This window comes from Bos taurus, chromosome 11 (assembly GCF_002263795.3).
Source record: "Bos taurus isolate L1 Dominette 01449 registration number 42190680 breed Hereford chromosome 11, ARS-UCD2.0, whole genome shotgun sequence".
NCBI lineage: Eukaryota > Metazoa > Chordata > Mammalia > Artiodactyla > Bovidae > Bos > Bos taurus.
In genome coordinates this window covers 71,804,481-71,826,673 of record NC_037338.1, presented here as the reverse complement: position 1 = coordinate 71,826,673, position 22,193 = coordinate 71,804,481, and the positions used below count along the sequence as shown (strand labels likewise).

At 38.5% G+C, this 22,193-nt stretch overlaps 1 protein-coding gene and 1 pseudogene across 6 annotated transcripts in view; both read left to right on the top strand.

The window, feature by feature from the left end:
- BABAM2 (BRISC and BRCA1 A complex member 2) overlaps positions 1-22,193 on the top strand; it is a 422,242-nt gene that overhangs the window by 9,236 nt on the left and 390,813 nt on the right. The gene's annotated exons all lie outside the window — the stretch shown is intronic.
- LOC132346500 (mitochondrial import receptor subunit TOM6 homolog) overlaps positions 1-22,193 on the top strand; it is a 42,939-nt pseudogene that overhangs the window by 5,530 nt on the left and 15,216 nt on the right.

Sequence of the window (22,193 nt, the reverse complement as noted above, 5' to 3'; positions counted from 1 at the left end):
TTCATTATGTATAAATGTATCTCTAAATAATATGTAGTATTGTTTTATATGTTTAAAAAGTTTATGCAAAGGATACCATACTGGATGTATTCTTCTGCAACTTGCTTATTTTGCTTAGTGTTAAATTCATCAGATTTATTGATAATTACATTTAACAGTTCTCATTCTTTCATTGCACTGCTGTATCATATTCCATTGTCTGAATATGTCTCCAATTTTTTAATTCACTCTCGTGCTGACTGACTTGTATGTTATTTTGAGTTTCTTTTGACAAAGCAAGCCATGATGAACATTGTCCCACCTTTGCTCAAGAAGATATTTTGAGATTATTTTCTGGGGCAAAGGTTTTTGAATTGGGTATGGTTACCCATTTTTGGTTGTAGAATCAGTGGAATGAGTCACCCCAACATTTAACAACTGAATGAGAAGAGAATGGAACTATCAGAATGTGTCACACTTAATAAGAATAAGCACCATTTTGTGAATTTTCCTTTGAGTTGTATGCTTGAACTGGGTCACAGTATAAAATGTATGTGATGATCAAAAAAGTTTGAAAACTACCCCTTTAGGGTATATTCATAGAAATGGAATTGCCAGCTTTTAGGGTATTTGGTATTTTATTCCATTGGATATTGCTGGATTGTATCAATTTCCTTCTACCAAAAATGAATGAGAGTTCTCATTTTTCTATAGCTTTCACAATACTCTGTGTTGTCAGACTTAATTTTTTGTGAAACTGATGGATGTGAAGTGGTATCTCATTATGCTTTTAATTTGTGTTTCCCTGATTACTAGTGTAGTGAAGAATCTTTTCATTGATTTCTTCTTTGGGAATACCTTTGCTCATCTTTTGGGCTTCCCTGGTGGCTCACATGATAAAGAATCTGCCTGCAATGTGGGAGACCTGGATTTGATCCCTGGGTTAGGAAGATCCCCTGGAGAAGGGAATGGTTACCCACTCCAGTATTCTGACCTGGAGAGTTACATGGACAGAAGAGCCTGACAGGCTGCAGTCCGTGGGGTCACAAAAAGTAAGACACGACTGAGCGACTTTGACTTGCCCATCTTTTAAGTGGATTGTTTATATGTGTGTATGTGTGTGTATATATATAGAGAGAGAGAGAGAGAGAGAGAGAGAGATCTTAAAATGTTGTTTATGTAGTTTGGATACTAATCTTTCAGCAGCTACATATATTACAATCTCCATTTAGTTTGTGGTTTATGTTCTTAATTTGGTACTACTGATATCTAACAGTTTTAATTTAATGAAGTCATTCATCAACATTTTCCTTTTTAGATTTGTTCTCTTGTGTGTGTGTGTGTGTGTGTGTGTGTGTGTGTATTTGTAAGAGAGAGAAAAGAACCATTTCAGGAAATTCTGTCCTACTCAAAAGTTACATGTCTTTCTCTCAGAAATTTAAAGTTTTCCTTTTTGGATCTTTAAATAGGCATTTATTTTTCTATAAAATACGTTGTAAGATAGGAGTATAGTTTTTTCCACCAGTGGATAATTGGTTGTCCCAGCATCATTTATTGAAAAGCTCATCCTTTGCTTGTGGCTCTGTAATGCTGTGTCTCTTATTATGTCAAGTTTACATTGCACATGGATCTATTTCCAGGCTTCCTGTCCTGACCAGTCAGCCTCCTTGTCCTTGTGCTAGTTTGTGCTGTATTAACCATTACAACTTTATAGTGTATGTTGTGATAGCTGGTAGGAAAATTGCTCCTCATCCATCTTGTTCTAATTCTTAAAACTTGTCTTGCTTAACCATATATCCTAAATACTCTTTTTTATAACCTCATTTATTTTGTTTGTTTGTTTTTTGGCCACGCCATGCGGTTTGCAGGATCTTAGTATCCCGATCAGTGATTGAACCCAGGCCCATGACCGTGGAAGTACTGAGTCCTAACCTCTGAAACTCCAGGGAAGTCCTTCACTGAAATGGTTGCATATGTAAAGAATCTGCCTGCAGTGTGGAAGACCTGGGTTCAACCCCTGGGTCAGGAAGATCCCCTGGAGAAGAAGACGGCAATCCACTCCAGTATTCTGGTTTGGAGAATTCCATGAACAGAGGAGCCTGACAGGCTACAGTTCACGGGGTCTCAAAGAGTCAGACATGACTGAGTGACTTGCACTTTCACTTTTCACTTTCACACTGTTCTTTAAGGATATACCGTAATTCACTGAACAAAACTCCTTCTTTTTGACTCACTGAGAAAGGAAATGAAAGGAAACTGACTTGGTGAGGGGCTAATTGAGAATTGACCATCAGGAAAGCTCTCTCTGAGGAAATGACATTTAAGGTGAATCATGAAAGATGAGAATAATTCAATGTGAAGACCTGGGGAAGTTGTTGTAAAAAGGGAATATCATGTTCAAAGACAGGAGAAAGCTTCCATGATCAAGGATCTGCAAGGCCACTGTGGTTGGACTGTAGGGAGGGAGTGGGAGAGGGATATAAGGTGAGATTCTAAAGATAGTCAGGGTCTAGATTATGCAGAGTCTGGTGGGCTAAATTTGGGAACTTGGATTTTATTCTGGGTGGAATGAGAAGCTATTGAATGATTTTAAGCAGAGTGACATGGTCTTATTTATATTAAAAATATTACTGGTTGTTACATGGAAAATGGTTTGTGCAGGATAAGGTAGAGTAGTTAGCTGTCCATTACAATAGACCAGGTGAGAGATAATAGAGTCTTGGAATATGGTGGTGCCAGTGGAGATGGAAAGAAGTGAATGTATTTATAAGTTATTTAGAAGGTAAAATCAAGAATATGTTGAATTTGGGTTTTGAGAGGGTCAGGAATGACTTCTTTGTTAGCTTAAGTGGGTAGAGTAGATGGTCATGTCATCTGCTGACATGGGAAGGTGAGAAGATGGATGGAGGAACTGCTTTAATCTGAATTGATTGTGGTCTAGGTCTGCCAGGCAGCTCTCATTGTATCATGTATCATTCCCTTTACCTCTTTCCTGTGTTGAATCTCATATCTTACTTGCTTGTTTTACCTTCTAGCTTTGTTGGAGCAAGTACTCCAGTAGCATCCTAAGAAAGAGAGAAGAGGAGGTTCCTTTTTGAGTTCTTGGAAGTCTAGAAGTGTCTTTATTCTACATTAAACTTGGTTGATAATTTGGACAAGTACAAAAGTGTAGGTTGCAAGTTATATTCCCTGTGAAATTTGGGAGGCTTGATCTTGGGGACTCCTAACACATATTGTAATTTTATGGATGGAGTATTCGCTTTTCTGCAGGGATAGTAATTGTAGTTTTTTTTTTTTTTTTCAGTTGAGGTATAATTGACTAAGTGTTTAAAAAACACTTCTTCTTTACCTTGTAGTATCCCTATTTTCTCTTTCATCTTGGTAGCTTTCCTTAAACTGATGATTCTTGGCTGTCCATGTCTATTAAAGAGTGTGAGGTTCTGAAATGTGAAACTGAAGCTCTTTGAGCGTAGGTGGGCTTGTCAACTACTGAGCCTCACTGCAGTGTTATCAGGAAGTGTGGTATTGTGGTTTATATTTATCTCCTATATATTTGGTCTTCATCCACAGTTTGAGGCTCATAGCTCCCCAATTCCTTGGAATTTCCTGAATGATAAGAGCAATGGGATAACATTTGGTCTCTTGTCCTCAGTTCCTGAACCTGCTTCAGGGAAGGTGACTATTCGTTCCCACCCAAGGTTGGGAGCTGGCCCCTTAGATTGTAGTTTTACAATATTGACTATTCCTGCTACATATTATTGAGTATACCTCTTCAGGAATATGGTCAATTTCTCTTCTTCACATCTGTTTTTGTATCTGTGAATAAAAGTTTGTGTTTTCTTCATTTTGTTCCTGCACATTTACTGTTAACTTATTCCTAGGTTGTTTATTCTTTGTTGTGCTATCAGATAGAAATTCTTAGTGGTTTTTTGGCATATATGAAAGCTAGTACAGAAGTTAAAGTGAAATCAGGAGATGTTTGAAAAATTTAATAATTCAGAAATCTATTATCAGAATACTGAAGAATACTTAGGGAGAATTTGGAGAAAGGAAACATAACCGTGAACAGTCTTTGCAACTTTGTCAATTATCATATATTATGTTTGTGTTTATTTCTGTATGAGTTCTATTTCATTAGTCTTTATATCTGTCTTTATGCCATTACCCACAGTTTTGATTATAGTAGCTTTGTAGTTAATTATGACAGCTCAAATTGTGAGAAACCAAATTCTGTTCTCTGTTTTTTCTTTACTTTCTATTTTCCAAGATTGATTTCTTCGTTTTCAAATTGTTTTGTCCAGTCAGGGTCCTTTGTAATTCCAGATGCATTTTAGGGTTAGTTTTTCTACTTCCCCTTCCTCCAATAATGTTGGCATATATAAAGTTCAACTGAAGGTGTAGATCACTTTGATTAGTTTTTTGTTTATGAGGGAAAGTCAGTCTTTTTAACAAACAGTGCTGAATAAACTTCACATCTATATTCAAAATAAAGAAGTTACCCATTAACTTATATCACACACAAAACCACACACACACACACACCAAAATGCATCAAAGACCTAAGTATACAAGACACAAATATGAAACTCCTGGGAGAAAAACTAGAGGGAAGGCTTCAGGATATTAGATTTGATGTTTCATAACAAGCACAGGCAGAAAAATAGATAAATAAATTTTGTCAAAATTCAGAATGTTTTTGTATCAAAGAAATTATCAAGAGACTCAAAAGACAATCCACAGAAAGGGGAAAAAAACTTTGCAAATTGTATTTCCAATAAAATTGAATAGCATGGAACTTCCTGGAAACACCCTAAAAATCTAATTTTCAAATTGCTTGATTCACCAAGGTCTCTTGGTGATCTTTATTTTTTATTCCTTAATATGTTCATAATTAAACTTTTGATTATCCCTGCCTAGTGAAAAAAAAACCAAAAACATAACCGTGACTGGAAGAGCTGAAGCATGGCTGGGGAGTGGGGCTGGGTGGGCACAAGTCAGAAGTCAGGGTGATGGGACTGGAACCCTCTGAGCCATCTTTAGAGGTGTTGGGTAGCAGCATCATATAGTGGTGAGTATGCAGGTTTTTCAGCTGGTGAGGTCTGAGTTTGAATCCTGACTTTACTGCTTAGTAGCTTATGACCTTTGGCAACTTACATACCCTTTCCGTGCTTTTTCTTACACAGGGATGATGTTAATAATTATCTTATTAGGTAGTTATGAGAAGGCTTGTGGAGCCCAAGGTGCTGCTATGGCTTCCAGTGGGGCTGATGTGAACATTTTTGGCTGGGCAAATGAAGCTCCTGAAATGCCAGATTACATGGATGATTGGCTTGAGGGCATCTACTGCCTCATCACTGATAGGAATGCTTTTCGAAATAACTTAGTTTGGGACTTTTTGCTGTGGGAATGTGGCTCTCCAGGAGTTTGAGTGACATTGATCTAATGGTACCTCAGCTTGGGGTGTAGCCAAAAAAGCACATAGAACCTCTGTGCTGTACTCGAACCTTCTAGAAACAGAGCCTCCAGTCTATGAGTGTCACAAGAACTTGCCCAGAGGGGCACCTTTCCTCCTCTGCCTGATTTGCTTTCTCCACAGAGTCTACTCAGAATACCATTCTCTGGTCAGCAGTCAGGTTTCAGCTACAGTGTTGTTTTCTGTAAAGTTCTGTACGTGGTTTCTAAGTTTCTGTAGGGAATTATCTTTGCTCCTGTCCTGTGGAATGACCAATGGTATTTTAACAAATACGTGAAATAAAGACTACTCATAAAATAATTATAGAGATGAAATGAGATAACTTATGTAAAGCACTTAGAGTAACTTGGTCATAGTGCTCAGTAAATGGTAGCAACTATTATATTACTATTGTTATGTTACATATAGTATATATATATTTTTCATAGTTTATATATTATATATATTTATTATTTCACTGTATTATTGTTGTTTGGTAGTTGGTAGAGTCACACTGGCATTCCAGAATCAGGGACTCTGTGAAGAGTGAGTGTCCATGTGAGTGGTATAAAGGAGGATAATAAAACCCAGGTGATTTGAGCAAGCTAAGAACTCACACATGTATAACAGAGATCAGAAATCATAGAGCAGAAAAGCACAGGAAAGCCAGAGACTTTTGTTTCTAGGGTAACTTTCTGTAACTTTCTATCTTGTTCATTGCTTTTTGGAGTTCTATGGAGGGAGGAAAAAGTGTGGCTAACTGAGACCCAGCAGGGGGATATATTCATTTGGAATATTTGATTATGTTGAAGAATGGATGGGTGTGAAGATACAAACTTTTTTTTTTTTTTAAGCAGATGGAGCCTAACAGTTTTAAACAGCTGTTAGAGACTGAACATTACTTGTCCTGAGCAGAGACAGCAACAGTTTTTAGCAGAGGGTTAATAAGCCTGCCTAGCAAGGCCTGTTAAGATGGTGTGCAGGCTAGATTAGGGAGCTCTGTTGGAGGGTGGAGAGTTAGTGTGGGGAGTGGGTGGATGGTGGTGAGGATATTACAGAGCAGATCTTTGGCCACGGTTCAGGGTGCTTATCGGGAGAGGGCAATGGCAACCCACTCCAGTACTGTTGCCTGGAGAATCCCATGGATGGAGGAGCCTGGTAGGCTGCCATCCATGGGGTCGCTAACGGTCGGACACGACTGAGCGACTTCACTTTCACTTTCCACTTTCATGCATTGGAGAAGGAAATGGCAACCCACTCCAGTGTTCTTGCCTGGAGAATCCCATGGACGGAGAGGCCTAGTGGGCTGAGGTCCATGTGGTCGCACAGAGTCAGACACGACTGAAGTGACTTAGCAGCAGCAGCAGCAGGGTGCTTATCTAGGTACCGAAGCATCTAGAAACCTAGTGAACGGTGCATGGTGTTGATGTTTTGAGTGCTGTCACCATGTTCAGGTAATCCTCTAGGAATTAGTCCTTGAGCTGTTTTAACCATTAGAAGCACATCCTCCTCTGCCCCAGCCCCATACTCTGTACTTGTCTAAGATCTTTGTCCTGAGCAGCCTGCTTCTGATCATAATAGTATACTGCTGCTGCTATTGCTGCTAAGTCACTTCAGTCATGTCTGACTCTGTGCGACCCCGTAGACGGCAGCCCACCAGGCTCCCCCGTCCCTGGGATTCTCCAGGCAAGAACACTGGAGTGGGTTGCCATTTCCTTCTCCAATGCATGCAAGTGAAAAGTGAAAGTGAAGTCGCTCAGTCGTGTCCGACTCTTAGCGACCCCATGGACTGCAGCCCACCAGGCTCCTCCATCCATGGGATTTTCCAGGCAAGAGTACTGGAGTGGGGTGCTATTGCCTTCTCCGATAATAGTATACTACAGTAATATAAATAATGTCAATGAAACAGTTAATGGGTCTTTTTAATGTTTCAAAGAGCTGTCATTTATATTTTGTACTTAGGATTTTTGGGGAAAAAGTCAGAGTGGTGATACTGTCTTTGACCCAGTGAACTCTGCCATCACTAGCCTTGGGAACTTTTGCTAGGATTCCACAGTCTTCCCACAGAGTCTGGGGTGGTGAGTGCTAGGATAAATCTGAGTCTGGAGTTTTAGATGATTGTTAGTCTTGGGCTTTTCGTGCGTTATAGTGACTTCATTTCAGGGTGGCTTCTTTTGGGTAAGGGGAATAAGTAGAGGGAAGTAGCCAATTTAATGTGCGAAGGAAAGAACAGAAGATTCATTTAGTCAGTTCCTGGCTCTACTTTGTATTGTTCAAGGGAACAAAAAAATCACTCCTACCCTTATTTTTGTCCTCTGTGTTATGTGCAATTTTAAGGTAGTATTTTTTGACTAGTTTTTGTTTAATTAAAATGAAAAATTTGTAAATTGCTTGATTAAAGTGAGGCTCTTTCAATACATGCTAATAGGCACATCAGTTTGTTTTAGGGCTCCAATTAAGTGTTCCTGTGCCATCACTTACATGTTAAAGGACCCCTTATGTCCAAGTAACACAGCCCCCTTTTTAAGCTTCCATGTTGTTTGAATTATCTTGCTTTTTGATGCCATGGTCTTGAGAAATAATTTTGTAATTTTCCTTTCCAGGGCCACATTTCCTGAGTCATTTAGTTATCTTTCTAATGGCATGTTATGAAAGTTGTTTTTCCCATTGACCTTGCTTCTCTTGACTTTTTGAAAAACGTATCCCTTTTGTTTTCTGAAAAGGTTTTTTATCTCAAACTTGGCTCTTGCCAACTTATTGATAAGAGATCTTGAATCAAGTAGAAGTTTTGGGAAACATTTTGATGTTCTACCATTAAGTAGATATACTGTCCTCAGAAAAATTGCTTGTTTCATCTGTAGACACATTTGTAGCCTGCTAACACTTCTTCAGTTAAAAAGGATTATTTAAAAATTTTTGTGTTTCAGTAAAGTATGAACATGTAGGTTCAATTTGGGACTTAGCACATACTTTGTTTTTAATGTGGTGAAATATACATAACATACATTTACCATTTTCACCATTTTTAAGTGTACAGTTCAGTGTCATTACATACTTTCACATTAAACAAGAGCTGCCCATTCCGCCCTTCCCTCGGCCTTGGCAGTCACCATTTTATTTTTTGTCTTTGAATCTTACCACTTGAGGTACCTCATGTAAGTGAACTCAGGAAGAATCTGTCTTTTTGTATCTGGCTTATCTCAGTTAGCATAATGTCTTCAAGTTTTACCCATAGCATGTGTCAAATTTTTCTTTTTTTTGGCTTCATCTTGAGGATCTTAGTTCTTATAGGATCTTAGTTCTCTGGTTAGGGATAGAACCTGGGCCCTTAGCAGTGAGAGTGCAGAGTTCTTACCTGGGAATTCCCAAGATTTTCTTCATTTTTAAGGCTGAATATATTTCATTGCATGTATATGCCACATTTTGTTTATCCACTCTTTCATAGATGGACATTTAGGTTGCTTCTATCTTTTGGCTATTGTGAGTAATGCTGCTATAAACATGGGAGTACAAACATCTGTTTGAGTCCCTATTTTCAGTTTGGGAATATACCCAGAAGTGGAAGTTCTGGATTATATGATAATTTTATGTTATCACCATACTGGTTTCCATAGTATGATTTATGTTCAGTCACTCAGTGGTGTCTGACTCTTTGCGACCCCGTGGACTGTAACCTTCCAGGCTCCTCTATCCATGGAATTTTCCAGGCAAGAATAGTGGAATGGGACACCATTTCCTCCTCCAGAGGACCTTCTAGCCAAGGCATCACACTGGTGTCTCTTGTGTCTCCTGCTTGGCAGGTGACTCTTTACCACTAGCGCCACCTGACTGTTCCCACAGTGGCTGCTGCCTTCTGCATTGCCCCTAATGCACAGGATTCCAGTTTTTCCACACCCTCAGCAACACTTGTTGGTTTTTAGAAAAAAATTTTTTTAAATAATTTCCAAATGTATATGAAGTGGTATCTCATTATGGCTTTGATTTGCATCTCCTCAGTGATGTTGAGTATCTTTTCATATGCTTATTGGCTATTTTATATATCTTCTTTGGAGACATGTCTGTTCAAGTCCTTTGCCTATTTACATTTTTTCATTGATGTTGTCTAGGAGTTTTTTATGTATTCTAGATATCAAATTCCTTATCAGATATTTGATTTGTGAATATCTTCTCCCACTCCAGGGGTTGCCTTTTCACTCAGTTGACAATATCCTTTGATGCATGAAGTTTTTACTTTTGTTGAAGTTGAGCTTATCTGTTTTTTCTTTTGTTGCGTGTTCTTTTGGTGTTGCATCCAAGAATTTTTTTTTTCTCTTTTAAACCAAGAAGTTATTGCAGAATCCAGTGTCATGAAGTGTTACCCCTGTGTTTTCTTCTAAGAGCTTTATCATCTTAGCTCTTGTAATTAGGTCTTTGATCCATTTTGAGTTTTGAATTAAATATTTTAGGGTATGGCGTAAGATTAGGGTTCAACTTATGTTTTTCTTTGCCCATGCATATCCAGTTTTCCCAACACTGTTTGTTGAAAAGACAATCTTTTCCCTATTAAATGCTTTTGGTACTATTGTTGAAAATCATTTGATTATATATTCAAGGGATTATTTCTGGGCTCTCTGTTCTGTTTAGTTGGTCTGTATGTCTGTCTTTATGCCAGTACCACACTCTTGAGTCCTATAGCTTTGTATTAAGTTTTTTTTTTTTTTTTTTTCTGGCTTAATTCAATCTGTATTAAGTTTTGAAGTTGGAAAGTATGAGACCTTCAACTTTGTTCTCCTTTTTCAGGATTGTGTTGGGTATTTGTGAATCCCTTGAGTTCCCATTTGAGTTTTAGGATAGCATTTTCTGTTTCTGCAAAAAATGTCATTGAGATTTTGATAGAGATTGTGTTGAATGTATAGATTGCTTTGGATAATATCAATATTTTAACAATAGTAAGTCTTCAGTGAACATAGAATGTCTTCATTTATCTGTGCCTTTAATCTCTTTCAGAAATGTTTTTTTAGTTTTGAGTATTCAAGTCTTTTGCACCCTGGTTAAGTTTATTCTTAGGTATTTTATTCTTTTGATACTATTATAAATGGGTTTGTTTTTGTAATTTCCTTTCCAGATTATTTATTGTTAATATATGGAGCTGTAACTGAATTTTGTGTGTTACTTATGTATTCTGCAACTTTGATGAATTTATTTATTAGTTCTAACAGCTTTTTTTCTGGTGGAATCTTTAGGGTTTTCTAAATGTATGACCTTGTCGTGTGCAAACAGAGGTAGTTTGCTTCTTTTTCAGTATGGATGCCTTTTATTTCTCTTTCTTGCCTAACTTCTCTAGTTAGGACTTTCAGTACTATTTTGAATAGAAGTGGTGAAAGCAGGCATCCTTGTCTTGTTCCTGACCTTAGAGAAAAGGCTATCAGTCTTTCACCATTTTTTTTCCCCTTCAATTTATGCTTTGATTTAAGTCTTTGGCCGAGAAGGCAAACTAAATTAAATACTGTGAGGAAAGCTACAACAGTACTGAAGTTGTGAACTTATTTTTGAACTGTAAATTATTATGAAACTAGCTTCTGTAAAAGAGGCTGCCCTGATTTATTATTAGCCAGAATAATAGCAAGGGGAACACCTTCATAGTTTTACAAACAGTTGAGGTTCTTAAAACTCAAAGAGGCTTTTTTTACCTTTCAGTCTGTGCAAGCACATAGGTTTGTGTCCACACTGTATTTTTAGCTTTATGGTGTAAATGTGGCTGAGAACATACTGTTCTGTGTAGGACTGAGGGATACAGTCAGGAAAAATAGAGGGGATGAATGTGTTGACAATTTGGGCTGCATATGAGTGGCTTTTAGTGGACTTCTGTCTATAAAATAGTCACAACAATACTAGCAACAATAGTAGCAATAATAGTAACAATAATCTTGGGTAGGCAAGTTAGGTATATAATCTCTTGCACATCACATCACTGCATAAGGTGTAGATATTAGCATCCTCTTGTTACAGGTGAGGAAGCAGTCCTGAGAGGTCAAGGTAAGGGTCTCAAGCTGTTACATGGCAGAACCAGGATTTGACACTAAGTCTCTGATTTTACAGCCCTTTTGCTTTCCCCTGAATTTGTTGTTTTTGTTTGATTTTAGTTATGCCACCATATCTTTAGTATGGACCTTGATTCATTGTGGTACCAAGAACGTACCAGGTGATAAATGAAGGTACTGCATATATTTTCTTTGGTTGGTTAATTTGAACTCTGAGGTGATGTCACTTGTCTCGCCTTCTCCTTTCTTAGCTCTGTCTGTCTGTGCTTGCTTCTCTTTAAAGGCTAGAGAGGGCTGTGCTGAAATTGAGTCAGGCCTTTGTGTCAGCGCTTCTTTAGAGGGAGTGGAGAGCCTGTTATCAATACACTTGCTTCTAGCTAGAATAGAAGCCCTTTAATTGAGAATTAGTGACCTAGAAAATACTGTTCCTTGTTATTATTACTGTATTAGTGTAGACCAGGCTGGGATTGGTTAACTCAAGCAACTTTATATTGAGCATGTACATGCTAAGTCCCTTCAGCTATGTGTCTTACTCTGTGTGACCCTATGCACTATAGCCCACCAGGCTCCTCTGTCCATGGAATTTCTCAGGCAAGAATACTGGAATGGATTGCCGTTTCCTTCTCCAGGGGATCTCTCCCCAACCCAGGAATTGAACCCTTGTCTCTGGTGTCTCCTGACGAGACGAGTCTTTGCCGCTAAGGCGAGTCTTTGCCACTAGCGCCACCTAGGAAGCCCCAAAGTGTTAGTCTCAGTCTGACTCTGCCACCTCATAGACTATAGGCCACTAGGCTCTTCCGTCCATGGGATTCTCCAGGCAAGAATACTAGAGTGGGTAGCCATTGCCTTCTCCAGGGGATCTTCCTCACCCAGGGATCAAACCTAGGGCTCCTGCATTACAGGCACATTCTTTACCATCTGAGCCACCAGGGAAGCCCTCTTATATTGAGCAGTAAGGACAGTAATATGATAAGAGCTGTTATCATTAATAATGCTATCATTACAAGTGCTTTGAAAGATATTATCACATTTGATCCTTACAATAATCTCTTAAGGCAAGTGAGGTAATTGAGAGATTCAAGTAAGTTAAGTGACTTGTTCAGGATCATCTAGCTAGATGATACCATCAAAAGCAGGTCTCGCCTCATTTTCTCCATTACAGGATCTGCCTTTTTGCTAATTTCAAGCATATATATATATACACACACACATACACACACTCAGACACACATAAACTTGAAATAAATGTATATACACACATGTATTTGTTGCCTCAGAGAAGGCAGGCTTCTCATCTGGCATCACAGCTGTGTCCTCAGTGCCTAGAATAGGACCCAGCCCAGTAGAGGAGCATTAAGTATAAAGCTGGGAATCTGAGAGTGGATTTCATGGTTCCAGGTTCAGAAGCACATCACAGTTGTCTCCTGGGGTAAACAAAGTAAGTCATTAGGATCTTGAGGTTCTAATGATCCATGAGGGCATCATGGGTCAAAAAAGTGGCTAGTTGTTGCTACTGCTCACTTCTCCTGGACATTAAAGTTTTAAGCTCATTGATTTAAAAAACTTTTATTGAAGTATGGAATACATTCAGAAGACTACACTTAATCAAATGTGAATATAACTGTGAATTTTCACAAACTGAACACATTTGTGTAATCAGCATCCCCCAAAACGGAACATTACCAGCTCCTTAGACATCCTCCTGGCGCTCTTCCTTCTCCATCACACACAAAACTACTATCCTGCCCTCTAAAAGCATAGATTAGTTTTGCTTTTTTTAAAAAAAATTTTTGGTACAAGTAGGATTTATATTCCACAAGATACCATTTTGTGTCTGGTTTCTTTTGTTCAATGTTACATTTGTAAGATTCTACATTGTGGTGGATATATTGATTCTCCTGGCTGAGCAAAGAGTATTCCATTATTTGAACACATCTGTTTATCTCTTTGGCTGTTGGAGGATATTTGGGTAGCTCCTTGTTTCTGTCTTTTAAAAAAAAAAATTATTTAATTTTTGGCTCTGCTGGGTCTTCCTTGCGACATGGGCTTTTCTCTAGTTACAGTGACCGGGGGTGCTCTCTAGTTGCTGTGTATGGGCTTCTCTTTGCAGTGGCCCCTCTTGTTGTGGAGCACAGGCTGTAGCGCTAGTGGGCTTCAGTAGTTGTGGCGCTCAGGCTTAGTTGCTCCGCCACATGTGGGATCTTCCCAAACCAGGAATCGAACCTGTGTCTCCTGCATTGGCAGGCCGATTCTTTACCACTGTGCCACCAGGGAAGCTCCTAGTTTTGTCTTTTGTGAATAGTGCTGATGTAGACATTCTGGTACATGTCTTTTGGTGAATGTGTATAAACATGTTTGAATCCTCCAGATTTTAAATTAAGAACTGTTCATTAAGTAGAATAGATATTTAAAAATGATTTCCATTTCATATTGTATCTAAATAAGGGAGGAGGTTATGGAGGGAAAAAAGAAGGGCTGGAAAGGAGGCAGAAGGACAATATGGGGAGATTAAATTGGGAGAGGGAAAGATCAGAGAGAAGAAAGGGTGAAGAAAACCAGAGGCCAGTATCCAGACATTGAGAAGGGTTCCTATGTAAAGGGAGCTACTGAAACAGACCCCTAACCCAACCTTGAGTGTGGACTTCAAGGTTACTTTACTTCTTTTTTATTTTTTTCAAGGAAATTAAAAAATTTTTTTAAATTATTTTTATTTGTAGGATAATTGGTTTATAATATTGTGTTGGTTTGCGATACATCAACATGAATCAGCCATAGGTATACATATGCCCCCTCCCTCTTGAAATTCATCTCTTTTTAGTCTCATCAACTCTTCTCAGAGGCTATTTGATTTCGTCTACCCATTTCCCTCCATCTACGTTGTCAGCATCAACTCTTATCTAACTAGTCTCTTCATAAGTGCTCTAGGTCTTCTCTGTAATTCTAATGAATTTAAGTTAAAAATAAAAAATAGATCCTGTGACTCATTCAGAATTATTGAACAGCTTCCCTTTGCTCTTAGAATAAAATCTCCAAATGCTCATTGATTTGCCATGTGGTTGGGCTCCTCTCCCCTGTTCTGCCTTATCTTGTATTGCTTTCCTCCTTGTTCCCTTCCCTGAGCTTCGCTGACCTCTCTGTTCCCAGAAGGCCCCAGACCCTTTTCCAGGTGGGGCTTTTGCTCACCTTCTTCCTTTTTCTGATTCATTCTTTGCCATTACTGATTATCTGATTTTTGTAATGCTTTAGATTTATCTTGCATGCAGCTTTTTTTAGTTTCAGAGGAGTCCCCCAGCCCCTGTCTGAATTAGATCTCCTGGCTGTGTTCTTCTGTAACATGTTATTTTAGCACTTACTGCCATTTGAAATTATGTGCACAGCTGATTATTTAATGCTGTGTCTTGCCAGACTTTTAGCTCTATGAGGGCAGGCACCATGCCTGTTTGTTCAAAACTTAAAACCCTGCAGATGGCACAAAGTAGGTGCTTGGTAAATACTTGTTGAAGCTCTAAGAAACTGTGCTGTGAGTGGAGTAATCTCAGTGGCTCACCTCTGGGAAGTATTGCTTGTACTGTCAAAGTGCCACTAAAGGAATGTTGATCAGGACTGAATGCCAAGTAGGTTAAGTGTCAGTCTACAGCATAACAGGTACTGTATGACTGTGTTATACCTGCATGCATGTGTAAACAGGTACTATATGACTATGTATACCTGCATGCATGTGTGCGTCCTAATTTGCTCAGTTGTGTCCGACTGTCTTTGACCCTATGGACTGTAGTTCACCAGGCTCCTCTATCCATGCAATGCTCCAGGCAAGAGTGTACTGGCATGGGTTGCCATGCCCTCTCCAGGGGATCTTCCTGACCCAAGCATTGAACCTGGGTCTCCTGCATTGCAGGCGGATTCTTTACTGCTGAGCCTTCAGGGAAGCCCTTATGTATACCTGTGAATTTCTAAGTGTACACAGGAAGTTTTGGAAGGATATTAAACAAACTTTTTTCAGTGTTTAACTTAGGAAAGGGAAGGAGTGTGAGCAGTAAAGGGATTCTTGGTACTTTCATTTCCATATTATTGTAGTTTTTTAAATAGTAAAAGATTTTTTTTTTTTGCTTGTGTTTATTTTTAAAAAAAGGTAGATTTGGCTTAAGAACAGTTTCTGCTGTAGGAGCCCAGTGGGATGAGACAGTAGCAGGAGATATTTGTCTTAGTATTAAGAAATGGAACTTGAGGAAGAATGAAGTTCTAGAAAAAGCGTATTTTTCACTTTTTGCTTTTCCTGGTGTAGGTTTATCATCAGGATTATTGTGTGAGTATATATTTTATATTGTAATAATGACAGAACTTTCAGTAGTATTCCTGGAAAGAATATAAAATTTGTTTTATTGTGAATTGAACAGTGGATTCAGAGCTCTAAATAGACAATATCTTTTTGTATATCTGCCTGTCTTTTACCATAAAGAAATGGGTGATAAATGTATTTAGCATTTGTGAATAGTATAAAGCTCTCTTTTCATTGGCTTTCTTTGTCTTCAGTAAATCCATGAGGAATGTTTTTATAATCATCCCTTAAAATTTATGTGTATATATTTTAAAAACATGTGAGGACATAAGTCTCAGAGAGGTTAAGCAACTCATTCAGGGTTACTTAGCTGATAAGTGGTGGAGGATAGGACTGGATCCCGGGTCTTCTTTATCAGATGTTATTTATTTTTCATGAAAGCATTGGCCAGAAAAAGATAAAAATCACTTATTAATACAGTATGCTGGGGAACAGGTGTTTTGACCATCTACATTTGTGAAACATCTTTATATATGACACTAAGAAAACCCATTTACTGGATAGATTTTAGAAATTGTTAGACAGTTGAGACTAAAACTTAAACATCAGAAAGAGGTCAGTAGTTGAAGTTATTCAGAAAAAGCAGTCTGAAATAACGTTTTCTAGGCAATAAGTTACTACAAATGAGCTAGCTCTCAGCATTTTAGATAATTTGACAAGAGTTTGTAGATGTCTACAAATCAAAATGACTATGGGGAGAGAATATAATTTTATAGTTGAAACTGGAGCAGAAGTTAAAAACATGTAGTTTTTTTTATTAAGACTGTCACTGATTCATTCTTTGACCTAAATCTCAGACTCCTTCGTAGTTCCTTTTTTTTTTTTCTTTTGCTTTTTACCATTATTCAGGTTATTGAACAGTTGGAAGCTTAAGTGATATTGCAAATCTTAACTAAAAGTATGTAATTATTGGCATCCTGGAATTTTCTTATAGTACAGCCTTGTATATTTATTCAACTTTTCCTCAGAGTAGTATTGATCATATTTTTGTGTAATATAAATATCTTCGGGAATTGTTTGTTCTTGGCAGGTTTTTATAACTACAGCAGTTCCCCTCCTCTCCTCACTTTATCCACGAGAGATACGTTCCAGAAACCCCCAGTGATGCCTGAAACTACAGATAGTACTGAACTCTACATATATGGTTTTCTTTCTCTACATACAGATTTATGATAAAGTTTAATTTATAAATTAGTCACAATAAGAGGTTAACAACAATAATAACATAGACCAGTTATAACAATGGGGCTTCTTGGGTAGCTGAAACCGTAAAGAATCTGCCTGCAACGCAGGAGACCTGGGTTGAATCCCTGGGTCTGGCATATCCCCTGGAGAAGGGCATGGCAACCCGCTCCAGTATTTTAGCCTGGAGAATTCCATGGACAGAGGAGACTGGTGGGCTATAGTCCATGGACTCGCAAAGAGTAGGACACGATTGAGCAACTAACAAACACACACAGTTATAAAATATACTATAAAAAGTTGATGCTTTTGAACTGTGGTGTTGGAGAAGACTCTTGAGAGTCCCTTGGACTTCAAGGAGATCCAACCTGTCCATCCTAAAGGAAATCATTCCTGAATATTCATTGGAAGGACTGATGCTGAAGCTGAAGATCCCAATACTTTGGCCACCTGATGTGAAGAACTGACTGTTTGGAAAAGACGCTGATACTGGGAAAGATTGAAGGCGGGAGGAGAAGGGGACAACAGAGGATGAGATGGTTGAATGGTATCACTGACTCAGAGGACATGAGTTTGAATAAACTCTGGGAGTTGGTGATGGACAGGGAGGCCTGGCATGCAGTCCATGGGGTCGCAAAGAGTCGGACACGACTGAGCAACTGAACTGAACTGAACTGCAAATTAAGTGCCTGCAGTGTGTCTCTCAGGATATATTGTGAGCACCCTTTTTCATCTTAGGATGATGTGAGACAATAAAATGCCAGCATGATTAGGTGAATTGAGGTGAATGATGTAGGAATTGTGACTTGGTGTTAGCTTCTCACGACCTTACCATTTGTCAGAAGGAGGATCATGTGCTTGGGGTGATCCTGGATCATTGAATCCTGACAATGTCAGTGACTGGATGTCAGGAGCAGACTGCGTTGATTGTTGGGAATTCCTTATGGGATGGCCGAAAATTTCATCCTGCTAGTCAGAAAGGACATGCAACTTAAAACTTATGACTTGTATATTTTTGGAATTTCCTGTTAATTCCTTTGGACTTTGACCATTGGTAACTGAAATCTTGGAAAGGGGAACTGCATTTAAGGGGGGACTTGTTGTTATTGTTGTTTAGTCACTGAGTCATGGCTGACTCTTTTGTGACCCCATGGACTGTAGCCCACCAGGCTCCTCTGTCAATGGGATTTCCCAGTCAAGAATACTGGAGTGGGTTGTCATTTCCTTTTCCATTAAGGGAGACTCTATATGTATTATATCCATCTTTGTACTTATTTGTGTAAGAAATGAAAGAACATGTAAGTCAGGAAAGAGAGTTCTGGGGACCAAAATAGTTCAAATGGAGAATTGAGAGTCCAGGTAGATTGGCAGAATTGCAGAGGTATCAGATCTTTAATCATGAGTTCAGGATGCAGTAGGCCACTACTTCAGGAGTGGAGGCCTAGGATTTAGACTTGAGCGATACTTGCTTTAGACTTTCTAAAACATTGTGACTTGCTGCCACAGATTCTGCCAGCAGTCATATTATAAGATTGGGTGATTTCCTTCAAACTGGATCTCAAATTACTTAATATCTTTTTAAAAGGAATGAATCCAAGAACATGTTGGAACTACATCTGGATACAAATGAAGTAGTGTTACAAATTCTGAGCAGTCAGATAATCTGATGATAAATTATAAGCAATGAGCTATATTGATATTACTGTCAGTTTAGCAGAGATATCAAAAGAACACTTGGCAAGGAATAAATTAATAGTGTTTGTTACTATAGTGGGAAAACCAAAGTGAGTGGAGGGACTGGGGGACTTCAAAGTAAAGCAGTTTATCTTTATAATCAAAGACCTTCAGCATTTAATAAAGGATATTTAGCTAAATGTTTCTCAGTTGTCTTTGGTGAAGGACTAGAATTTTAAAAAGCTTCCAGTCTATCACCAAGTCCTACTTTTATAAAATATAATAAAAAGGAATTAGTAAAAAAATGAAATTAAAAAAGACACATGAAATACAAGGCATGGCTTTTTTTATGTTAAACTCACCAGACTTAAAACTGCACTTGTAAATTGTTATAAAATTTTCCAAATTCTTACCCTCAGTATCTATTCTTGTCTCATCATGGATTAGTAATAGTTTGTAGTCTAGTACTGGTCCATGGGTCTCACTTTGAGTATCACTGTTCAGGGGGTTTCTGCATTGTAACAGTCTAAGAACTGGCCTTTTCAGAATTCTGAGCGGTGAGACGGTGGTACACTAGTGATAAGTAATTGCTAGCTACACATGGGATAATCTGAGATAATTTTTTTTCCTTTTTAAACAAATACAATAGAAAAATATGGTAGGAGGTTGTAAGAATGCAGACTTCTTTCAAAATTACTAAAGTTTTCAATTAGTGGGTCAGTGAAAACTGAGAGCATCCTTACTTTATTTATGTTTTCTGCATATAGACCAAAGAAGCATGACTTTTGATTAAGGAGAGAATGTTTACAATATAGTTCTTTTTTGGGAAACCTTCTTACTTTATTCCTGTACATTTTAAAGACTTTTTTTTTTCTTTTTGCTTTTTGCCTGTTAAAGCTATGTATAGATTTATATTTTCTAAGTAGGTAAACATCTTAACACTATGCCAGTGACTTGGGTGGTAATTCAGTTTTTCTCTCCTTGTAACTGATGAAGGTTTTTATTGACTGGGCTAGGCACATTTTGGAAAAGGCAATGGCACCCTACTCCAGTACTCTTGCCTGGAAAATCCCATGGGCGGAGGAGCCTGGTAGGCTGCAGTCCATGGAATTGCGAAGAGTCGGACACAACTGAATGACTTCACTTTGACTTTTCACTTTCATGCATTGGAGAAGGAAATGGCAACCCACTTCAGTGTTCTTACCTGAAGAGTCCCAGGGACAGGGGAGCCTGGTGGGCTGCCGTCTATGGGGTCGCACAGAGTCGGACACGACTGAAGCGACTTAGCAGCAGCAGCAGCAGCAGACACATTTAATCAATTTTTATTACACTATTTTTTGTTAAAATGTTAACATTTGCTATTTCAAGTTCGTTTAATGTAGTTCATGGTAGAATTTGTTTCTTTATAAAAACTTAATATAGTTGTAAAGAGAAAAACAAATATATTAATGCATATATGTGGAATCTAGAAAAATGGTACAGATGAAAGTATTTGCAGGGCAGAATAGAGACGCAGATGTGGAAAACGGTCGGGTGGACATGGAGGGGAGAAGAGGGAAATGAACTGGGAGATTGGGGTTGATGCATGTGCACTGCCGTGTGTAAAACAGGTGGCTGGTGGGATCCTGCTGTATAGCACAGGGAGCTGAGCTATAGCGCAGAGCCATGCTCTGTGATGGCCTTGATGGGTGGTATAGGGGGCAGGGAGGGAGGTCTAATAGGGAGGGGCTGTATGTATACATATAGCCGATACACTTTGTTGTACAGCAGAAACTTACATAACATTGTAAAGCAACTATATCCCCCCCACCCCCCGCCAAAAAAAAAAAAAATTAAGAACTGGTGTTGGCTTTGGGGTCATATTATAGTTTAACATTACCTTAATCTAGTCTGGAGTTAATAGAATTTAAGGATTGGAGGCATTAAACCCTAACATCCACCATGTGTTCTATTAGCCCCTCCTGATGCTTCCTTGCTAAATACCTACTCAGGCTGTTCCTTAGTATCTCCAGTCACAGGAAATCTCGAGTCCCAAGGCTACTCACTGGGCACCTGTGCTGTTAGAAAGTACTTTTGTGTCACTTCTGCTTACTGACACACAGTAAGGAACGAACTTAATCAGTCCTCCACGTGACAGCACTTTGAATAAAGGAAGGTAGCTGTCGTGTATTGTATTCTTCTCTTCTGTAGACTGGCATATAACCTCTGCTTATACCCTATGATTTGTGTCCTTTTACCATTCTTGTTAGCTTTTCTGAAAGTGATCCAGTTAATCTCTCTGCTTCTTAAAGTGTAACACCTAGAACTGAGTGACTTGTTCGATGGATAGCTTTGACTGCTGTGTAGTATAGTACTGTTGTCTTCATTTTTCTGGAAGCTACATTCTTGGAGGTTGTTTTGGATAGAGCTTTGGTAGCAAACCGTTTGGTAGGTTGTAATCCATTGGTGTGTTATAAAATCATGTTAGTGGGTCTTGATCCATATTTTAAAAAATATCAAATACGATAGAATTGAATAAAAAATTTCAGTGCATTTCATGTAGTATTATAGCAAAAAAATTTTCAATTTATGTAGACACATACACACTCTTGTGTACACTTGTATGTGTACATACTCAGCACATGTGTGTGTATTGGGTGGTGGTATAAAGTGGTGACATGTAAGTTTCTTATTGTGTGTCAGAAACGTGTGTATGTCTCTGGTCTTGACTTGAGGCTTTCTTCCTTGCCTCTCTCTGAGGGCTGCTTCCGGTCTCTTCTGGCTCTGCCACCACTTAGATCTTCCAGCTGATACTCTTTGTTCTGCCATGGGCCCTGCTGTGCAACCTGAGGGGCATCCTGGGCTCCATTTGAATTGGCACCTGGAGAAATCCCAGCTCTGATTCAGTCTCTGCACAGTGGGACTACTTCTGATAACTTTTGTCTGTAGATTAAAGAAGGCGTAGTAATGAGGTGAGGGGGTACACTGAAGGTTTTTTAGGTGGTTGCTTTAAATTCTAAAAATTATTGCCCAAGTGAAATTAAGGCTTTAATGAAAATAATGTTTGAGACAATCTTTCCTTCTCCATATTTTTGATTTTGCAGTTGTGCAGAACTGTTTTGCAGTACTTTTAATGGTGAGTACTTATTCTGTGCCAGAATCTGTTCTAAGTACTTTATCTGTATCATGTCAGTGGATCCTCATAACAACTCCATGAAGTGACTGTCATCCCCCTTTTACAGATGAGGAAATTGAGGAAGAGACAGACTATTTAACTCACACAAGGCTTTACAATTCATGGTGTTTAACTGTTATATCCCTGATGGCAAGCTAAGGAAAAAATCCTCTAAAACAACCTAACAATGTAAAATACATGGATAGTGTGTTTATCCCATTGCCCTGTAGTTCTTGATACATTTATATTAATATTACTAAGTCTTCTCATAATCACTTAGAAGAATTTGAGAATTAAAATTTTTTTTCATCTTTAGAAAGCACCTCTCACCAACAGTACTGGGAATCCTTTAATGACACTGCAGTCTGTTAATTCCCCCGCTTCCCTTCTTCTCTG